A 19,288-nucleotide genomic window follows, 5' to 3' on the forward strand; every position below is an offset into this window, starting at 1 on the left:
AATCATACTCAAACACAGCTTATCCATACATGTATTTTCTCATTAAGGCACACCCCAGCTTTTTCTTTTGCTTAAACATTCCAGACAGCCCTCAGCATTATGCTTGAGAGTGATTTAAGCAGTGAAATTACAAAAAAAAAAAAAAAAAGGCATGAAAATGCCAAAAACACAGTACTAAGTATGTCACAAGAGCGACACTCATTTATAGTATGAGAGCTGAAAAGGGCAGAATATTGCCTTGTCCCATGTCAGTGGGAAACATGCACATCAGGTGACTCAAATTTTCCACTTCTCTGTATATGCACATGGTCTGTGGTTGACCATGAAAACACAGTGCCTCAGTTCACTTGACCAGCTATTCCCAAATATCTTCAGCTAGGTAATTTATACACAACATAAATGTACTTTGCACAGATCTAGAGGCTGGCAGTCTAAGATCAAGACACCAGAAGGCCCTGTTCATAATAAATGTATTCTCACATGATCAATGGGGGCCAAATGGTTCCACCAGTCTCTATTATAAGGGCATGAATCCCAGTCGTGAGGGCGGTGAGATGACCTACCCAATCACTGCACAAAGGCCCACCTCTTGATACCAACACATTGGGGATTAGATGTTAATATATGAATTTTGGAGGAACACAAATACTCAGATACCAAAGTATTTCCCAAAAGTATTGACGTGAGGATTATGAATAAATTTCTGTGAGTAGATAAATTTGTGAATACAGAATTTAAGTGAATGTGAAGACTGTACAGGAAGAATTATGGTATACTCAAACAATAAAGTCAAATTTGGTAAAGCTTGATGGCGAAGTGGGTAAAAAATAGTGTGGAAAGGAAATCACTGACAGGCTCTTTTAAGAAGGGCCCCACATGCTAGGCCAATTGTTGTCAATGCCAAATATTACTATAAATCTCAATATCAATTGAGACTTTAATATCAATTGAGATTTCCCCACAGACATACATTTTTAGTATTTGTTAATAAAGAAAAGTTACTATGAATTCATTAACTCAATTATTAATCACAATATTCACATATTTTTGGGAAAAAGTACAAATTTATAAAAAACACTCATTTACTCCAAAACAAAGCTTTGTGGAAAGTGTGTGTTTTGTATTAGCATGGAGCATAGAGCATGATGCATGGGTGGGTTCTTTGTCTCACAAATTCAAAGAATGAAATCCATGGACACAAGGGTTGAGAGTAAAGTATCGGAATTTATTTGAGTAATAGAAAGAAGAGCTCCGGAAGCGGGAGGGGTCTCAAGAGAGGGTTGCCAATGGGTGTCTGTGTCTGAGTTTAAATAAATCTATAGGATGGAGGAAATCATCCCCTTATCCAATACTGGATAAGGCACTCAGTGTCTACCATGTGCTATTTGGTCCAATCAGGTTATTGTGCCTTTTTTTGGATGGGGCTTGAGTACTATGCAACAGATGTCTCACTATCAGTTTTTTTTCTGCTTACACAGGAATCTGGTTGACCTTATGAATTTTGGAGGAACACAAATACTCAGATACCAAAGTATTTCCCAAAAGTATTGACGTGAGGATTATGAATAAATTTCTGTGAGTAGATAAATTTGTGAATACAGAATTTAAGTGAATGTGAAGACTGTACAGGAAGAATTATGGTATACTCAAACAATAAAGTCAAATTTGGTAAAGCTTGATGGCGAAGTGGGTAAAAAATAGTGTGGAAAGGAAATCACTGACAGGCTCTTTTAAGAAGGGCCCCACATGCTAGGCCAATTGTTGTCAATGCCAAATATTACTATAAATCTCAATATCAATTGAGACTTTAATATCAATTGAGATTTCCCCACAGACATACATTTTTAGTATTTGTTAATAAAGAAAAGTTACTATGAATTCATTAACTCAATTATTAATCACAATATTCACATATTTTTGGGAAAAAGTACAAATTTATAAAAAACACTCATTTACTCCAAAACAAAGCTTTGTGGAAAGTGTGTGTTTTGTATTAGCATGGAGCATAGAGCATGATGCATGGGTGGGTTCTTTGTCTCACAAATTCAAAGAATGAAATCCATGGACACAAGGGTTGAGAGTAAAGTATCGGAATTTATTTGAGTAATAGAAAGAAGAGCTCCGGAAGCGGGAGGGGTCTCAAGAGAGGGTTGCCAATGGGTGTCTGTGTCTGAGTTTAAATAAATCTATAGGATGGAGGAAATCATCCCCTTATCCAATACTGGATAAGGCACTCAGTGTCTACCATGTGCTATTTGGTCCAATCAGGTTATTGTGCCTTTTTTTGGATGGGGCTTGAGTACTATGCAACAGATGTCTCACTATCAGTTTTTTTTCTGCTTACACAGGAATCTGGTTGACCTTGATGAGGCCTGGCTTGTGTCTGTGGTCTCTCAGTTCTGTTACACAGAAACCTGACCTTGGAGGAGGCCCAAGTTTCCTGTCTGTCTAACCAACCTCTTTCTCCTGCTTCACCAGCCCACTGTGTGGGAGCTACTGCCACATACCCTTGGGAGCAGCCCAGGTAGAGGGAACAGCTTGTATCAAGGCTGGTGGAGGAAGAGAGCTGGCTTAGGGGAGGACCTGACAAGAGGTCCTGGCTAAAGCACAGTAAGCAAAAAAAAAAAAAAAAAAAAAAAAAAAGGCAGAGGAAGATTGTGCAGGGTCTTATTGGACATTTTATGAAGCTTAGTTTTTAATCATAAATAGAATATGGCTCCTCGATAGGGGAATAACTAATAAATTGATATGCTGGTGACCGAAGAAATGAGCTTAAGAACAATGTACATGATATAGTACATATCCTGTATGTTTATGTGCACATAAATATATATACAACCACACACATGTGTGTGGGTCGTATAACCATATATGACTTACAAATGCTTAGAAAAGCATTCCAAACTATTTCTCATGGTTCCCTGTCAAGGGAAGTGGATGTAAAAGAGACATGCTATAAGGGAACTTTTCACATTTTAATCCAGACTTTTGACTCATTGTTGTTTTTGGTACTGGGATTGAACCCAGGGGTGCTCCACCATTCAGCCCTTTTTATTTTTTGAGACAGGGTCTTATTAGGCCTACATTGACCATGAATTTGTAATCCTCCTACTTCAGCCTCCCACGTTACTGGGATTACAGATGTGCACCATCATGCCCAGCACTAAATTTTTTTTTTAAATGCAAAGAACATGAGCCAGAATGGTTTCAGGTGTTTTTATATTTATAGTTCTAAAATATCACTCCAGCCTACAGCAATTGAACTGATGTCAGGAAAGAGCACAACAATGGAGTCTGTATAAATTACCACTCATGAAATAATGGTCATTTGGATCAGGACACATATATCAAAGATATACTTCAGAGTCTGAAATGATTAACCCTGATGATGTAGTGGGTGTGGAGGGATATAAGTGAAGGAAGAGTAAAGACAGACAACAAGATTTCTAGCTTGAACAAGTAGGTGTGCTGTGTTATACTTACAATGGGGGAGAGAATCACAGCTACATCTTTCTGGCAGATCCATTATGGGGCATTCTATCCATGCTTCTATCACATCAAAGACAAAGGGGCAAGATGAATTTGACATGTGTGAAGGGGAGAGGGTCACATCTGGGAAACCAAAGAACTTTGTATCAGTAATTACATTGACTGAGTTCTATGAGATTGATTCCCAAAAGACCAAGTTGACCTTTCTGCAGAGGAATCAAAATCCATTAGTAGAATTACCTCTCCCACTGACAAAGAAACAAATGAGCTTTTTCAGCCCTTCGAATTCTGGAAAAACAAAGTTCAATCCATTGAAGGACCTTGCTTTCATGTCCTTGAATGCTCTGATTTAAGATATATTTAAAACATGGAATTAAGCAAAGGTTATAAGAGCAAAGATGGACAAAGAATAGATAAATAATGCCCACAAATACAAACCATTTCCTTTCCTCTAGAACAAAGGCTTCTTATTCACCCCTTCCTCCAAGAACTGGTTCCATATTTTCTTTTTTTTTTTTTTTTTTTAGAATAATGTGTTTCTTTTATTTATTTATTTTTTTAATTTTTTATTGTTGGTTGTTCAAAACATTACAAATTTCTTGACATATCATATTCCACACTTTGATTCAAGTGGGTTATGAACTCCCACCTTCACCCCATACACAGATTGCAGAATCACATCAGTTACACATCCATTGATTTACATATTGCCATACTAGTGTCTGTTGTGCTCCACTGCCTTTCCCATCCTCCACCCTCCACCCTCCCCACCTCTCCCCTCCCCTCCCCTCCTCTCTCTCTACCCCCTCCACTGTATAACCCTGAGGGTCTCCTTCCATTTCCATGCAATTTCCCTTCTCTCCCCCTTTTCCTCCCACCTCTCATCCCTGTTAAATGTTAATCTTCTTCTCCTGCTCTTCGTCCCTACTCTGATCTTAGTTACTCTCCTTATATCAAAGAAGACATTTGGCATTTCTTTTTTAGGGATTGGCTAGCTTCACTTAGCATAATCTGCTCTAATGCCATCCATTTCCCTGCAAATTCTATGATTTTGTCATTTTTTAATGCAGAGTAATACTCCATTGTGTATAAATGCCACTTTTTTTTTATCCATTCGTCTATTGAAGGGCATCTAGGTTGGTTCCACAGTCTTGCTATTGTGAACTGTGCGGCTATGAACATCGATGTAGCAGTGTCCCTGTAGCATGCTCTTTTTAGGTCTTTAGGGAATAGACCAAGAAGGGGAATAGTTGGGTCAAATGGTGGCTCCATTCCCAGCTTTCCAAGAAATCTCCATACTGCTTTCCAAATTGGCTGCACCAATCTGCAGTCCCACCAGCAACGTACAAGTGTACCCTTTTCCCCACATCCTCGCCAGCACTTGTTGTTGTTTGACTTCATAATGGCTGCCAATCTTACTGGAGTGAGATGGTATCTTAGGGTGGTTTTGATTTGCATTTCTCTGACAGCTAGAGATGGTGAGCATTTTTTCATGTACTTGTTGATTGACTGTATGTCCTCCTCTGAGAAGTGTCTGTTCAGGTCCTTGTCCCATTTGTTGATTGGGTTGTTTGTTCTCTTATTGTTTAATTTTTTGAGTTCTTTGTATACTCTGGATATTAGGGCTCTATCTGAAGTGTGAGGAGTAAAGATTTGTTCCCAGGGTGTAGGCTCCCTATTTACCTCTCTTATTGTTTCTTTTGCTGAGAAAAAACTTTTTAGTTTGAGTAAGTCCCATTTGTTGATTCTAGTTATTAACTTTTGTGCTATGGGTGTCCTATTGAGGAATTTGGAGCCCGACCCCACCGAATGTAGATCGTAGCCAACTTTTTCTTCTATCAGACGGCGTGTCTCTGATTTGATATCAAGCTCCTTGATCCATTTTGAATTCACTTTTGTGCATGGCGAGAGAAAGGGATTCAGTTTCATTTTGTTGCATATGGATTTCCAGTTTTCCCAGCACCATTTGTTGAAGATGCTATCCTTCCTCCATTGCATGCTTTTAGCCCCTTTATCAAATATAAGATACTTGTAGTTTTGTGGATTGGTTTCTGTGTCCTCTATTCTGTACCATTGGTCCACCTGCCTGTTTTGGTACCAGTACCATGCTGTTTTTGTTACTATTGCTCTGTAGTATAGTTTGAAGTCTGGTATCGCTATACCGCCTGATTCACACTTCCTGCTTAGCATTGTTTTTGCTATTCTGGGTCTTTTATTTTTCCATATGAATTTCATGATTGCTTTCTCTATTTCTACAAGAAATGCCGTTGGGATTTTGATTGGCATTGCATTAAACCTATAGAGAACTTTTGGTAATATCGCCATTTTGATGATGTTAGTTCTGCCTATCCATGAACAGGGTATATTTTTCCCTCTTCTAAGATCTTCTTCTATTTCTCTCTTTAGGGTTCTGTAGTTTTCATTGTATCAGTCTTTTACCTCTTTTGTTAGGTTGATTCCCAAGTATTTTATTTTTTTTGAAGATATTGTGAATGGAGTGGTTGTCCTCATTTCCATTTCAGAGGATTTGTCGCTGATATACAGGAATGCCTTTGATTTATGCATGTTGATTTTATATCCTGCCACTTTGCTGAATTCATTTATTAGCTCTAATAGTTTCTTTGTAGAGCCTTTTGGGTCTGCTAGGTATAGAATCATATCATCTGCAAATAGTGATAATTTAAGTTCTTCTTTTCCTATTTTTATGCCTTTAATTTCTTTCGTCTGTCTAATTGCTCTGGCCAGTGTTTCGAGAACTATGTTGAACAGAAGTGGAGAGAGAGGGCATCCCTGTCTTGTTCCAGATTTTAGAGGGAATGCCTTCAGTTTTTCTCCATTCAGAATGATGCTAGCCTGAGGCTTAGCATAGATTGCTTTTACAATATTGAGGTATGTTCCTGTTATCCCTAGTTTTTCTAGAGTTTTGAACATAAAGGGATGCTGTACTTTGTCGAATGCTTTTTCCGCATCTATCGAGATGATCATATGGTTCTTATTTTTAAGTCTATTGATGTGGTGAATAACATTTATTGATTTCCGTATATTGAACCAGCCTTGCATCCCAGGGATGAATCCTACTTGATCATGGTGCACAATTTTTTTGATATGTTTTTGTATCCGATTCGCCAGAATTTTATTGAGGATTTTTGCATCTAGGTTTATTAGAGATATTGGTCTGTAGTTTTCTTTCTTTGAAGTGTCTTTGTCTGGTTTAGGTATCAGGGTGATGTTGGCCTCATAGAATGAATTTGGAAGTTCTCCCTCTTTTTCTATTTCCTGAAGTAGCTTGAAAAGTATTGGTATTAGTTCTTCTTTAAAGGTTTTGTAAAATTCTGCTGTATACCCATCCGGTCCTGGGCTTTTCTTAGTTGGTAGTCTTTTTATGGTTTCTTCTATTTCCTCAATTGATATTGGTCTGTTTAGGTTGTCTATATCCTCCTGACTCAATCTGGGCAGATCATATGACTTAAGAAATTTATCGATGCCTTCACTATCTTCTAATTTATTGGAGTATAAGGATTCAAAATAGTTTTTGATTATCTTCTGTATTTCTGAAGTGTCTGTTGTGATATTGCCTTTTTCATCCCGTATGCTAGTAATTTGAGTTCTCTCTCTTCTTCTCTTCGCTAGCATCGCTAAGGGTCTGTCGATTTTGTTTATTTTTTTCAAAGAACCAACTTTTAGTTTTGTCAATTTTTTCAATTGTTTCTTTTGTTTCGATTTCATTAATTTCAGCTCTGATTTTAATTATTTCTTGCCTTCTACTTCTTTTGCTGTTGTTTTGCTCTTCTTTTTCAAGGATTTTGAGATGAAGTATGAGATCATTTATTTGTTGGTTTTTTCTTTTTTTAAGGAATGAACTCCAAGCAATGAATTTTCCTCTTAGAACTGCTTTCAATGTGTCCCATAGATTCCGATATGTTGTGTCTGTGTTTTCATTTATCTCTAAGAATTTTTTAATTTCCTCCTTGATGTCTTCTATAACCCATTGATCATTCAGTAACCTATTGTTCATTCTCCAAGTGATGTATGCTTTTTCCTTCCTTCTGTTATCGTTGATTTTCAGTTTCATTCCATTATGATCAGATAAGATGCATGGTATTATCTCTACTCCTTTATATTGTCTAAGAGTTGCCCTGTGACATAATATATGATCTATTTTTGAGAAGGATCCATGTGCTGCTGAGAAAAAAGTATAACTGCTTGATGTTGGGTGGTATACTCTATATATGTCAATTAAGTCTAGGTTATTAATTGTGTTATTGAGTTCTATAGTTTCCTTATTCAACTTTTGTTTGGAAGATCTGTCCAGTGGCGAGAGAGGTGTGTTGAAGTCTCCCATGATTATGGTATGGTGGTCTATTAGACTCTTGAACTTGAGAAGAGTTTGTTTGACGAACATAGCTGCACCATTGTTTGGGGCATAAATATTTATGATTGTTATGTCTTGTTGGTGTATGGTTCCCTTAAGCAGTATGTAGTGTCCCTCTTTATCCCTTTTGATTAACTTTGGCTTGAAATCTATTTTATTTGATATGAGTATGGACACTCCTGCTTGTTTCCGAAGTCCATATGAGTGATATGATTTTTCCCAACCTTTCACCTTCAGCCTATGTATGTCTTTTCCTATCAAATGCGTCTCCTGTAGGCAGCATATTGTTGGGTCTTGTTTTGTGATCCATTCTACTAGCCTGTGTCTCTTAATTGGTGAGTTTAAGCCATTAACATTTAGGGTTATTATTGAGATATGGGTTGTTCTTCCAGCCATATTTGTTTATTTCTGTTACTAAACATGGTTTGTTTTCCTCTTTGATTATTTTCCCCCCCTTTACTGTCCTACCTCCCACTGTTGGTTTTCATTGTTATTTTCCATTTCCTCTTCCTGTAATGTTTTGCCGAGGATGTTTTGAAGAGATGGTTTTCTAGCTGCGAATTCTTTAAACTTTTGTTTATCGTGGAAGGTTTTAATTTCATCTTCCATCCTGAAGCTTAATTTCGCTGGATACACAATTCTTGGTTGGAACCCATTTTCTTTCAGTGTTTGAAATATGTTATTCCAGGATCTTCTAGCTTTCAGAGTCTGTGTTGAAAGATCAGCTGTTATCCTGATTGGCTTACCCCTAAATGTAATCTGCTTCCTTTCTCTTGTAGCTTTTAAAATTCTCTCCTTATTTTGTATGTTGGGCATCTTCATTATAATGTGTCTAGGTGTGGATCTCTTATGATTTTGCACATTCGGCGTCCTGTAGGCTTCTAGGATTTGGGATTCTGTCTCATTCTTCAAGTCTGGGAAGTTTTCTCGTATTATTTCATTGAATAGACTGCTCATTCCTTTGGTTTGGAGCTCTGTACCTTCCTGTATCCCAATGACTCTTAAGTTTGGTCTCTTAATGTTATCCCATATTTCTTGGATGTTCTGCTCATGGTTTCTTAACAGTCTTGCTGAGCTGTCTATGTTCTTTTCCAGTTGAAATACTTTGTCTTCATTGTCTGATGTTCTATCTTCTAAGTGTTCTACTCTGCTGGTAGTATTCTCCATGGAGTTTTTAAGTTGGTTTATTGCTTCCTGCATTTCTAGGATTTCTGTTTGTTTGTTTTTTATAACCTCTATCTCCCTGTATAGTTGATCCTTTGCTTCCTGGATTTGTTTGCGTAATTCATTGTCGAAGTGATCTTTCATTGTCTGATTTTGCTGTCTAATGTCTTCCTTGATACTCCAGATCATCTGAAGCATGTATATCCTGAATTCTTTATCTGACATTCCATCTGCTGCAGCTGTTACCTCTTCTAAAGTTGTGTTGACCTGCATTGCTTGTGGTCCTTTCTTTCCTTGTCTTTTCATACTGCTTGCGTATCTTTCCTGCAGGCGCGGGCGGCGGCTCTGCTCTCTCCTTATTCCAATTGGGGTGCCGTGGCTACCACGCCGGCAGGTCACTGGGCCTGTTCTGGGTGCTGTTGGCAGCTCTGTTCTGCCCCTACTCCAATTGGGGTGACGAGTGTACCACGCCGGCAGGCCACCGGGCCTGATCCGCCGGTCGGTTGCAGGTTTGCCTACCCTGCAGGCGCGGGCGGCGGCTCTACTCTGCCCCTACTCCAAATGGGGTGATGTGTCTGTCGTACCGGCAGGCCACTGGGCCTGTCCCGCTGGTCGGTCGCAGATCTGCTCACGTTTCGGGCACGGGTGGCGGCTCTGCTCTGCCCCTACTCCAATTGGGGTGTCGTGACTACCCCGCCTGCAGGTCGCTGGGCCTGTTCCTGGCACGGGCGGCGACTCTGCTCTGCCCCTACTCCAATTAGGGTGGTGTGTGTACCACGCCGGCAGGCTCCTGGGCCTGATCCGCCGGTCTGTCGCAGGTCTGCCTACCTTGCAGGCGCGGGCGGCGGATCTGCCCTGCCCCTCCTACCATGCCTGCGGACCCCTGGGCCTGATCTGCAGGTTGGTCACAGGTCTGCTCACCCTGCGGGCACGGGTGGCGGTTCCGCTCCGCCCCCACTCCAATTGGGGTCACGTGGCCACCACACCGGCAGGGCCTGATCCGGGCGTGGGAGAAGGATCTGCTCTGCCCCTACTCCAGTTGGGGTGACGTGTGTACCACACTGGCAGGCCACTGGGCCTGACCCGCCAGTCTGTGACAGGTCTGTTTACCTTGCAAGCGCGGGCGGCAGCTCTGCCCTGCCCCTCCTACCACGCCCATGTACCACTGGGTCGCGGGTCTGCCCACCTTGCGGGTGTGGGTGGCGGCTCCGCTCCGCCCCCTCTTCAATTGGGGTCACGCGGTCACCACGCTGGCGAGCCGCTGGGCCTGCTCCGGGCGCTGGCTGCGGCCCGGCTCCTCCCCTCTGGCTCGACGACAAATTGAGGAGACTCGGGTGTCTGTGCCTCACCCCCCCTACCAGGAGACCAACTGTTTCTGTCGCCGCTGGTATTGATGAAGTTCTCTCCTCCGCTGCTTTCTGATGACATCAGATCTCTGCCATGTTGGTATCCTATGCGAATGGCAGCATTTCGTTCCCCTTGCCGGGCAACCAAAGCAACGGGTGAGTCCTGACCGGCCCTCAGCAGGACCCGGACCGAGAAGCAGTTTCCGTGGGCTCCTAGCCCTGGGCCAGGGCAGTTCCGGGAGCCGGAACTCGGCCGCTCCGTGCTCGGTGTAAGCTCCGATAAGAGTAGGCTCCAAGAAGCAGTCCCCGCGGGCTCAGTTCCGGGAGCCGGAATTCGGCCACTTAGTGCTTGGTGTATGCTCTGATAGGAGCAGGGTCCAAGAAGCAGCCTCCGCAGGCTCCCCAGCCCTGGGCCAGGGCGGTTCCGGGAGCCGGAACTCGGCCGCCCCGCGCTTGGTGTTCGCTCCGATAAGATCAGGTTCTAAGAAGCCCCCAGGCACTGAACCCTAGCAATCTGTCTGCAAGCCGCAGGTGAATGGCAGCCTGAAATTACCTGTTCTATGGCTGAATGAGCTGCGGTCAGTCGAAAACAGGGATGGTGACCTGGTTCCATATTTTCTTAAATATAATCTGTGTTCCTTCCTTGCTTAAACTCTTTCATTAACTCACAACTGTCTTCACCTGGTAATTAAATTTTAGTGTGCACCAGAATCACTGAGACGTCTTTTCAAATGCATTCTTAGGTCCCAGTCTCAACAGAGATTCAGACTCAGTAGGTCTAGAATGGAGTCCAGGGATATAAACCTCAAATGATTCTACTACAGAATGTCCAAGAATACCATTTGGAGAAACTCTGCACTAAATTGTGGTGGTTCATATGATGTGGTCTTGACTTAGTAAGAATAAATGGAAAAGAAATTTGGAGATTTGGTTGTACTTCTAGCTGTCTCTGGAATGTGAAGTCACTGGGCAGTCACTCATCTGTTTTCTATCATTACACATTTTATTTAGTTTTTAGACTATCAGAAATGAAACCATACAGAATGTATTCTTTTGCACCTTTTATGCACAACATGAAGTTTCCATAATTTATGCACATTGCTGAATATGTTAGTGGTTTATTAAATTTCTGAGTAATACAGTATGTTATGGAAATACCATTATTTTCCTTCCCATACTAGGGGGAAAAACACTTCCTGGTCCCGGGCAATGTATACTCATCTATATAAATTACAAATGTTGACTTTGTTGTTTAATTTTGGACATTTTAAGTCCACAAATAAAGACAGAGTGTTAGAAACATCAGGTAGGACTTCTGGATGGTACTCAGTGAATTCTTCCAAAGGTACCCAGACTGTAGATACACATGAGCAAAAGCACAAAATCTGGGACTTTCTTGGGGGCATCTAACACTGAGCTGCTATATCCCCATCCCATTTTATTTTTTATTTTGTCTTGAGACAGGGTCTTGCTAAATTTGCCAAGGCTGGCCTTGAATTTGCAATCCTGCCTTAGCCTCCTGAGTTGTTGGGATTACAGATGTATGCCACCATGCCCGGCAAAATCTGGTGCCTTCTGGAGAGCTTTGTACTATCCACTGGAGTCAAGGACACCATGGGATTTGCTAGTCATGGGAAGATATGAAAATCTGCTACCAAAGTACATAATGACCTGGGCAAGGGGCCCTTTTGGAAACTGGCTTCTCCTCTCTCACACCACTTGATAATAATGCAGGCAAGTCATTTAAAGGATGGCAGGAGAAACTGAACCTAATTCCAAAGATTAATTTGGGTGATCAAATAAATGGCCTGTGTGACTCTGAGGAACCCCAATTTATATCAATTCAGGAGCCAGGAGTACATAAAACTAAAAAAAATATTTCCACACAGAGACTATTCTATAGCTCCTCTATGAGCAGTTGAAAAGGTTTTTGTTTAATATATAAGGGGATCACTATATAGCATTAGAAGAAAAGTTCCTATAGTATGCTGATTTTAATGGATGGATCTGGAGACTATTATGCTAAGCAAAATAAGCCAATCCCAAAAACCAAAGGTCAAATGTTCTCTCTAATATATGGATGCTAACACACAACAGAGTGGTGGGGGAAGGGAAGAATAGCAGTTCAGTGGATTAGACAAAGTGGAATGAAGGGAAGGGAGGGGGGACAGGAATAGGAAAGACAATGGAATGAACCTATTTTTCCTATGTACCTGTACAATATACCACAGTGAATCTCCACATCATGTACAACCAAAAGACTAGGATCCTAATTAGAACAAGATTATTCCATGTTTGTATAAATATGTCAAAATATATTCTACTGTCATGTATAACCAAAAAGAACAATAGAAGAACAGCTCCTGATCTGATCTCTTTAAAAAAAAAAAACTTCCTTATGTTAAAAAAGGCATAATTTTTTTTGCAATAAAATCCATCCATCATAAAGAATTCAGATGGATTCATTTTGCCAAATGTATCTATCATATAACCACCACCACAATCAAGACAGAACATTTGCATCTCCCCAAAGAGTTCCTTTGTGTCCTTTCCAGGTTAATCCTCACCCCTTACGCTGGCCCTGGGCAGTCACTCATCTGTTTTCTATCATTACACATTTTATTTAGTTTTTAGACTATCAAAAATAAAACCATACAGAATGTATTCTTTTGCACCTTTTAAGTAGAACATGAAGTTTCCAGAATTTACTCACATTGCTGAATATGTTAGTGGTTTATTAAATTTCTGAGTAATACAGTATGTTATGGAAGTACCATTATTTTCCTTCCTTATTAAGGGAAAATTAGGTTGTTTCTGGCTTGGAAGTATTTTGAAAAAGTTAACTATAAACATTCTTGTACAAGTTTTTTGTGAACCTGTTTCTCTTGATTAAATACCTAGGAGTAGAATGGCTGCATCACACAGTGAATGTATGTTTGATTTTATAAGACATTGTTTTTCAAAGTGGTTGGAACATTTTTTGTTTGTTTGTTTGTTTTTTAAATTCCCACTAGCAATGTATGAGAATTCCAACTGCTTCACCAAGCTTGGTCATTGCGGCCATCCTAGTGGGTGGATAGTGGTACCTCACCATGGTTTTAATTTGCATATCTCGGATAACTTATTTGTTGAACAACTTTCTATGTGCTTAGTGGTCTTTTATCTCCTTTTGTTATGTAATCTGTTTTAAACTTTTAGCCCTTTTAAAAGTTGAAATGTTTTGTTGTATTAATGAGTTATTAAGAGTCTTCTATATATATTCTGGATAGAGTCCATTGTTAGAGTTTACATATATATATACATATACACACACACAAACCATGCACAACATATGTATCAAATGAGGGAGAGGAAGATTTTTTTCTCTCAGTTCCATGGCTTACCTTTTCATTTTTTTATTTGAAATTTTAATTGACAATATTACATATATTCATCTTCTTTTTCTTTTTAAAAAATATTTATTTTTTAATTATAGGTGGACACAAGACTTTATTTTATTTTTATGTGGTGCTGAGGATCGAACCCAGTGCCTCATGGATGCTGGGCGAGCACCCTATCTCTGAGCCACAACGCCAGTCCTCATTTTCTTTTTCTTTTAAATTTTTAGTTTTATACAGACACAATATCTTTATCTTATTTATTTGTTTTTATGTGGTGCTGAGTCTTGAACTCAGTGCCTCACTCGTGCAAGGCAAATGCTCTACAAACTGAGCTACCAGCCCAGCCCTGTCCTTATTTTCTTAATGGTATCTTTTAAAGAGAAAACGTTTTACATTTTGATAAAGCCCCATTTATCAATTTTTAAAACAATTCAGACTCTTTTGTGTCTGCCTGATCTAAAACAAAATTTTTGCATACGTCAAAGTTAAAAAGATTTTCTGCTTTGTTTTCTTCTAGACATTTTACAGTTTGGTCTATAAGCCCTGTTTGTGTAGAGTATGAAATAAGGATCATGGGTCTTTCTTTCCTTTATGGGTATCCACTTGTTCTAGCAACATTTGTTGAAAGGAAATATCCTTTCCTTACCAAATTGCCTTTGGATTTCTGTTGAAAAATCAATTGACCAAATAAATGTAGTTCTATTTCTAGAACTGATATTATGTCCAGCTGATCTCTTTTTGTATACTTGTTAATACCATACAATCCTGATTACTAGTTTTCTAAGTCTTGAAATCAGATAGTGTAAGTCCTTGAACTTTGTTCTTCGTTTTCAAAGTCGTTTTGGTTATTCTAGGTCTTCTACATTTCCATATAAATTTTAGAGTCAGCCTGTCAATGCCTGTACACAAAAAGAGTGCTGGAGGACTGGGGCCATAACTGTGCAGAGCATTTGCCTACTATGTATGAGGCACTGGGTTTGATGCCTAGCACCACATAAAAATAAACAAATAAAATAAAGGCATGCTGTCCAAAATTTTAAAAAATTAATTTTAAAAAAGAATGCTGGGATTTTGATGAGTACTGTACTCAGTCTAGAGACCAATTTGGGAACTGTTTCTTCCTTAAATGTTGGATAAAACTAAAGAAGCCATCCACACCTGGAGTTTTCCTTGTGGGAGTTTGAAAATTAGAATTAAATTCTTTTAACAGGTAAAGAAAGTTATTTACATTTTTAATAGGGCTATTCAGATCTTTATTCTTCACATTAGTTTTGATAATACATCTTTCATAGAATTTAATCATTTATATTATTAAGCCTATATATGTAAAGTTATTCCTAGTATTCTCCAACTATCCTATTATTTAAAAAATGAGAACTAATTTATATGCCATAAAATTCACCCTTTTATAGTATATAATTGAATGGTTTTTAGTGTATTCACAAAGTTATGCAAACATCACCAAGCCCCATTCTTCCCTTCTAGACTGGTAACTACTTATCTCCTATAATTTTTTAATGTCTGTATGATCTGTAGTGATGGGCTGACCTATTTTAGGTATACTCTATTTCAGCAAAGACTCAACTTCCAAAGCAGGAACTTGAACAGTTGAAGTCACATCACAGACTACAACTCTGGAAGAAAGAAATAAGAGACTTTTTCCTGAAGTTTGTTAAACAGGTTCCTTGTTACCTATCGGGTTTTTTTTTTTTTTTAATCAGTGAGAACATGCCACATTATAGAAAGATTTTTCTTTCTTTAGCCCTTGGGAAAGCTGTAGTCCCTGGCCAGTTACCTCTGGCCACCTGGTACCTGGAAGAAAAAGAAAAAGAAAGAGGAGGGGGAGGAGGGGGAGGAGGAGGAGGAGGAGTTGCTGTTGTTTTGTGAAGCACATTCTACAATACTGAATCTAACCCACTTGGGATAGCATTCCACCAAATCCCCCATATCACATAATTAAAGAGCAGGAAAAAAAAAACAAGACATATGTTTTTAAAAATGTTATATACAAATATAAATTTTATCTTCTAATTGTTTTGAACATGTGTCTCTTACTGTTCCTCTATTTGGGCATAATTCAGTGCAAGAGATCAGAGTAGGCAATTAAGAATATTTTCTGATATTTATGTAGAAGAATCTTATTGATCAATAAATCCATAAACTCTTAAGGAAAGTTAGGTATGGCATCCATACATAAACTTATAACTGAAAAATTATGAGCTGTAGTTCATAACTATCCAACTTAGTCACCAAGTGTGACCTGCAAACGTGACAACCTCATGTGTACCACAGTCCTGGATGTGGGTCCTTTATATTATTCTCTGCCAAGAGGCTCAGAACTCTTTAGAGAAGGTTGATTACATGCTGTGGAATAAAAAAGTAATTAGGGCTGGGGTTGTGGCTCAGTGGTAGCACACTCGTCTGGCACGTGTAAAGCACTGGGTTTGATCCTCAGCATCACATAAGAATAAATAAATAAAGGTATTGTTTCCATCTGCAATTAAAAAATAATAATTAAAATAGGCCTACACATTCTGCTTATTCAACAATAAGTGCAAGAGTGCTTTAAAATACATCAAAGAAGATAATGTTAAGAACTAATGAAAGGGCTGGGGTGGTAGCTCAGTGGTAGAGCGCTTACCTCGCACTCATGAGGCTCTGGGTTCGGTTCCCAGCACCACATAGAAATAAACAAAAATAAATATATTATGTCCATTTACAACTAAAAATAAAATTTTTAAAAAAGAACTAATGAAAGTCACAAGGATTTAATTTAAAGAGGCTCTCATTGCCCAAGATGTAATGTTTAAAATTTATCAGTAATTTGAACCTGTGAAAAGAGTTCATGATATTTAAAAGAATAAAGTATACAAGTCATTTTTTAATGCAGAAAAGAAAAGTGACCACAACAGTATGATGATTAATTTTTAGTGTCATTTTTATTGGGTTAAAGGATACCTAGATAGATAGTAAAAATTATTTCTGGGTGTGTTTGTGAGGGTGTTTCCAGATGAGACTGACATTTGGATCAAGAGACTGAGTAAAGAAGATCACCCTCCGGATGGCGTTGTAGCTTAGAGGTAGAGCACTTGCCTAGTATGTGTGAGGCACTGAGTTTGATCCTGAGCACCACATAAAAAATAAATAAAATAAAAGTTTTGTGTCTATCTACAACTAAGTACACACACACAAACACACACACACATTTTTTTTTTTAAAGATCATACTCATCCACTGTCCAATCTATTGGGGGCCCAGAAAGAACAAGAAGGCAGAAGAAAGTTGAATTTCTCTCTCTTCTGGTGCTGGGGCACTCATCTTTTTCTTCCCTTAAGACATCAAAAATATAGGTTCTGGGCTAGGGTTGTGGCTCAGTGGTAGAACACTTGCCTGGTATGTGTGAGGCACTGGGATTGATTCTCGGCAGTGCATATAAATAAATGAATAAAATAAAAGTTCATCCATATTTAATATATGCGCGCGCATGTGAGCGCGCGCACACACGTTCTTCGGCATTTGGACTCCAGGATTTGGACTAGCAGTTCCTGTGGTTCACAGGCCTTTGGCCTTTGATTGAACTACACCACTGACTTTCCTAGTTCTCCAGCTTGCAATGGTAGATCATAGGATTTCTCAATCCCATAACTGCATGTGTCAATACTCATAATTAATCTCTTCTTATCCTTCCATCCATCCATCCATCCTATAAGTTCTATTTCTCTGGAAAATTCTGACTGGTACAAATAAAATTTTATTTGGTACTTTGATTTTTTAATAAGAAAAAAAAGTCAACCCATTGAATTTTTTTTTCTTTTAAAACAAGATAGCTGATAAATAGATGTGTACCTCTTTCTATCTGTAGAAGGAGAAGTGGAAACAATGAAGGAATGAATGATTAAGTCAGATGGACTGATCATCATCAGGGATCATACATAACAATAAAAACAGTGCTCCGACAGTTGAAAAACACTGGTGGTCATGTACACTGACCAAGTAGAACTAGAATGGGGGTTCAACAGTATGTTTCAAGATAATATTTCAGCTTGTAAGGGAAAGCTAAATTCATCAACGGCTCCCTTATCTTCTAGAAGTAATTTTCAACCTATAGTTTGCATCAGAATTACCTAGAGTGCTTGTTACCACATAGATTTCCTGGACTTCCAGAGTTTCTGATTTGCAAAGTCTGGTATAGGAGTCTGAGAATTTGTATTTTGAAACAAGTTTCTAAAAGATACTGCTGCCTCTGGTTCTGGAAGCATACTTAAGTTGTCTTAAGTTTGGACTTCACATCTAAATGACTGAAAGGAATAGGATCAGATCTAGGTTTTAAAAAATAACTGAGCTACACAAAACTCTATAAGCAAATCTTACGAACATAAAATTGAGAGAAGGACGCGAGGCTGAAAATATTATTTAAATAAAGTTCAAAAGGAGACAAAACTAACAATATTTCTGAAGGATACACAAACTTATGATGAAACTATATACAAAAGCAAGGAAGTGATAACTGAAGAGTCACGCTACTTGGACAGAGGAATAGAGGTGGAATAAGAACATGATTGTTAAGGGATATACAGAGATTTCTAGAATATTGGCAATTTTTTTGACTTGAGTGATAGATACATAGATGTTTCCTTTACAGAATTATATTTTATACAATTTTTGTATGTATGTTGTATTTTCAATAAAAAGTTGAGGACATAATTGAAGCATTCTGGAAATATTATGAAGGTGGAGAAAGTCTAGAGATAAGCAGAGAAGCTAAGAGTTGGTCACAATATTACAGGCCAGGGAAGGCAGCCTGAGTAAGGTCAACGATAGTAGGGTCAACAAGGAAGAAAGGAGTTTGAGAATTATTTTGGAGTTAGGTCTTAATCAGCCATTAGAAATGGAAAGCCTGTAATTGCAGCTGGGGAGGCGGAGGTAGGAGGATCAAGAGTTCCAAGCCAACCTCAGCAACTTAATGAGGCCCTAAGCAACTCAGGGAGACCCTGTCTCTAAATAACATAAAAAAGGACTGGGAGTATGGCTCAGTGGTTAAGCGCCCCTGGGTTCAATCCTCGGTACCAAAAAAAAAAGTAATGGAAATTGAGGGAAAGAAAAGAAACTGCAGTGACTGTAGAATTTTCTGTTTCAAGCTTAGGAAACTCTACAATAGGTGGGGAAACAGCAGACTACTACAAGCAGCAGGCTCAGGTGATTTAGTGTACATGCAAGGTTATGCAACCCTTACCACTATCCAATTCCAGAATATTTTCAACATCTAAGAGAAACCTATACTCACTAAGAGTCACCACTCTCTACCCGTTGCCTTCAGTCCTCAAGTAATTATAATGAATAAAACCTTGTCTGACAGATCAGCCTGTCTTGACAGAGAAACAATGACTTTCCATTGGTCTAGGCAGCCTAATCCTCAAGGAGATCCTATTTCAGAGCTAGTATTTGCCCCTCTGCTTCACAAAGGCATGGGAGTTCCAGGGCAGCTGAAAAGGGTCTTTTCTCAAGACAGAGGGGACCATCCCTGTTCCTCTTCCAAC

The 19,288-nt window shown here is 39.1% G+C and overlaps 1 protein-coding gene across 2 annotated transcripts in view; it reads right to left on the minus strand.

The window, feature by feature from the left end:
• Positions 1-19,288, minus strand: part of Gab2 (GRB2 associated binding protein 2) — a 191,380-nt gene that overhangs the window by 70,819 nt on the left and 101,273 nt on the right. Inside the window, exon 1 of one of the 2 annotated variants that reach the window (XM_071616531.1) lies at positions 3,484-3,775. The exons of the other annotated variant lie outside the window; for it this stretch is intronic. The gene's annotated coding sequence lies outside the window, so the exon portion shown is untranslated. Of the gene's footprint in view, positions 1-3,483; positions 3,776-19,288 lie in introns of those variants that run through there. 2 annotated transcript variants of the gene reach the window in all.

Source organism: Marmota flaviventris, chromosome 9 (assembly GCF_047511675.1).
Source record: "Marmota flaviventris isolate mMarFla1 chromosome 9, mMarFla1.hap1, whole genome shotgun sequence".
Classification (NCBI taxonomy): domain Eukaryota; kingdom Metazoa; phylum Chordata; class Mammalia; order Rodentia; family Sciuridae; genus Marmota; species Marmota flaviventris.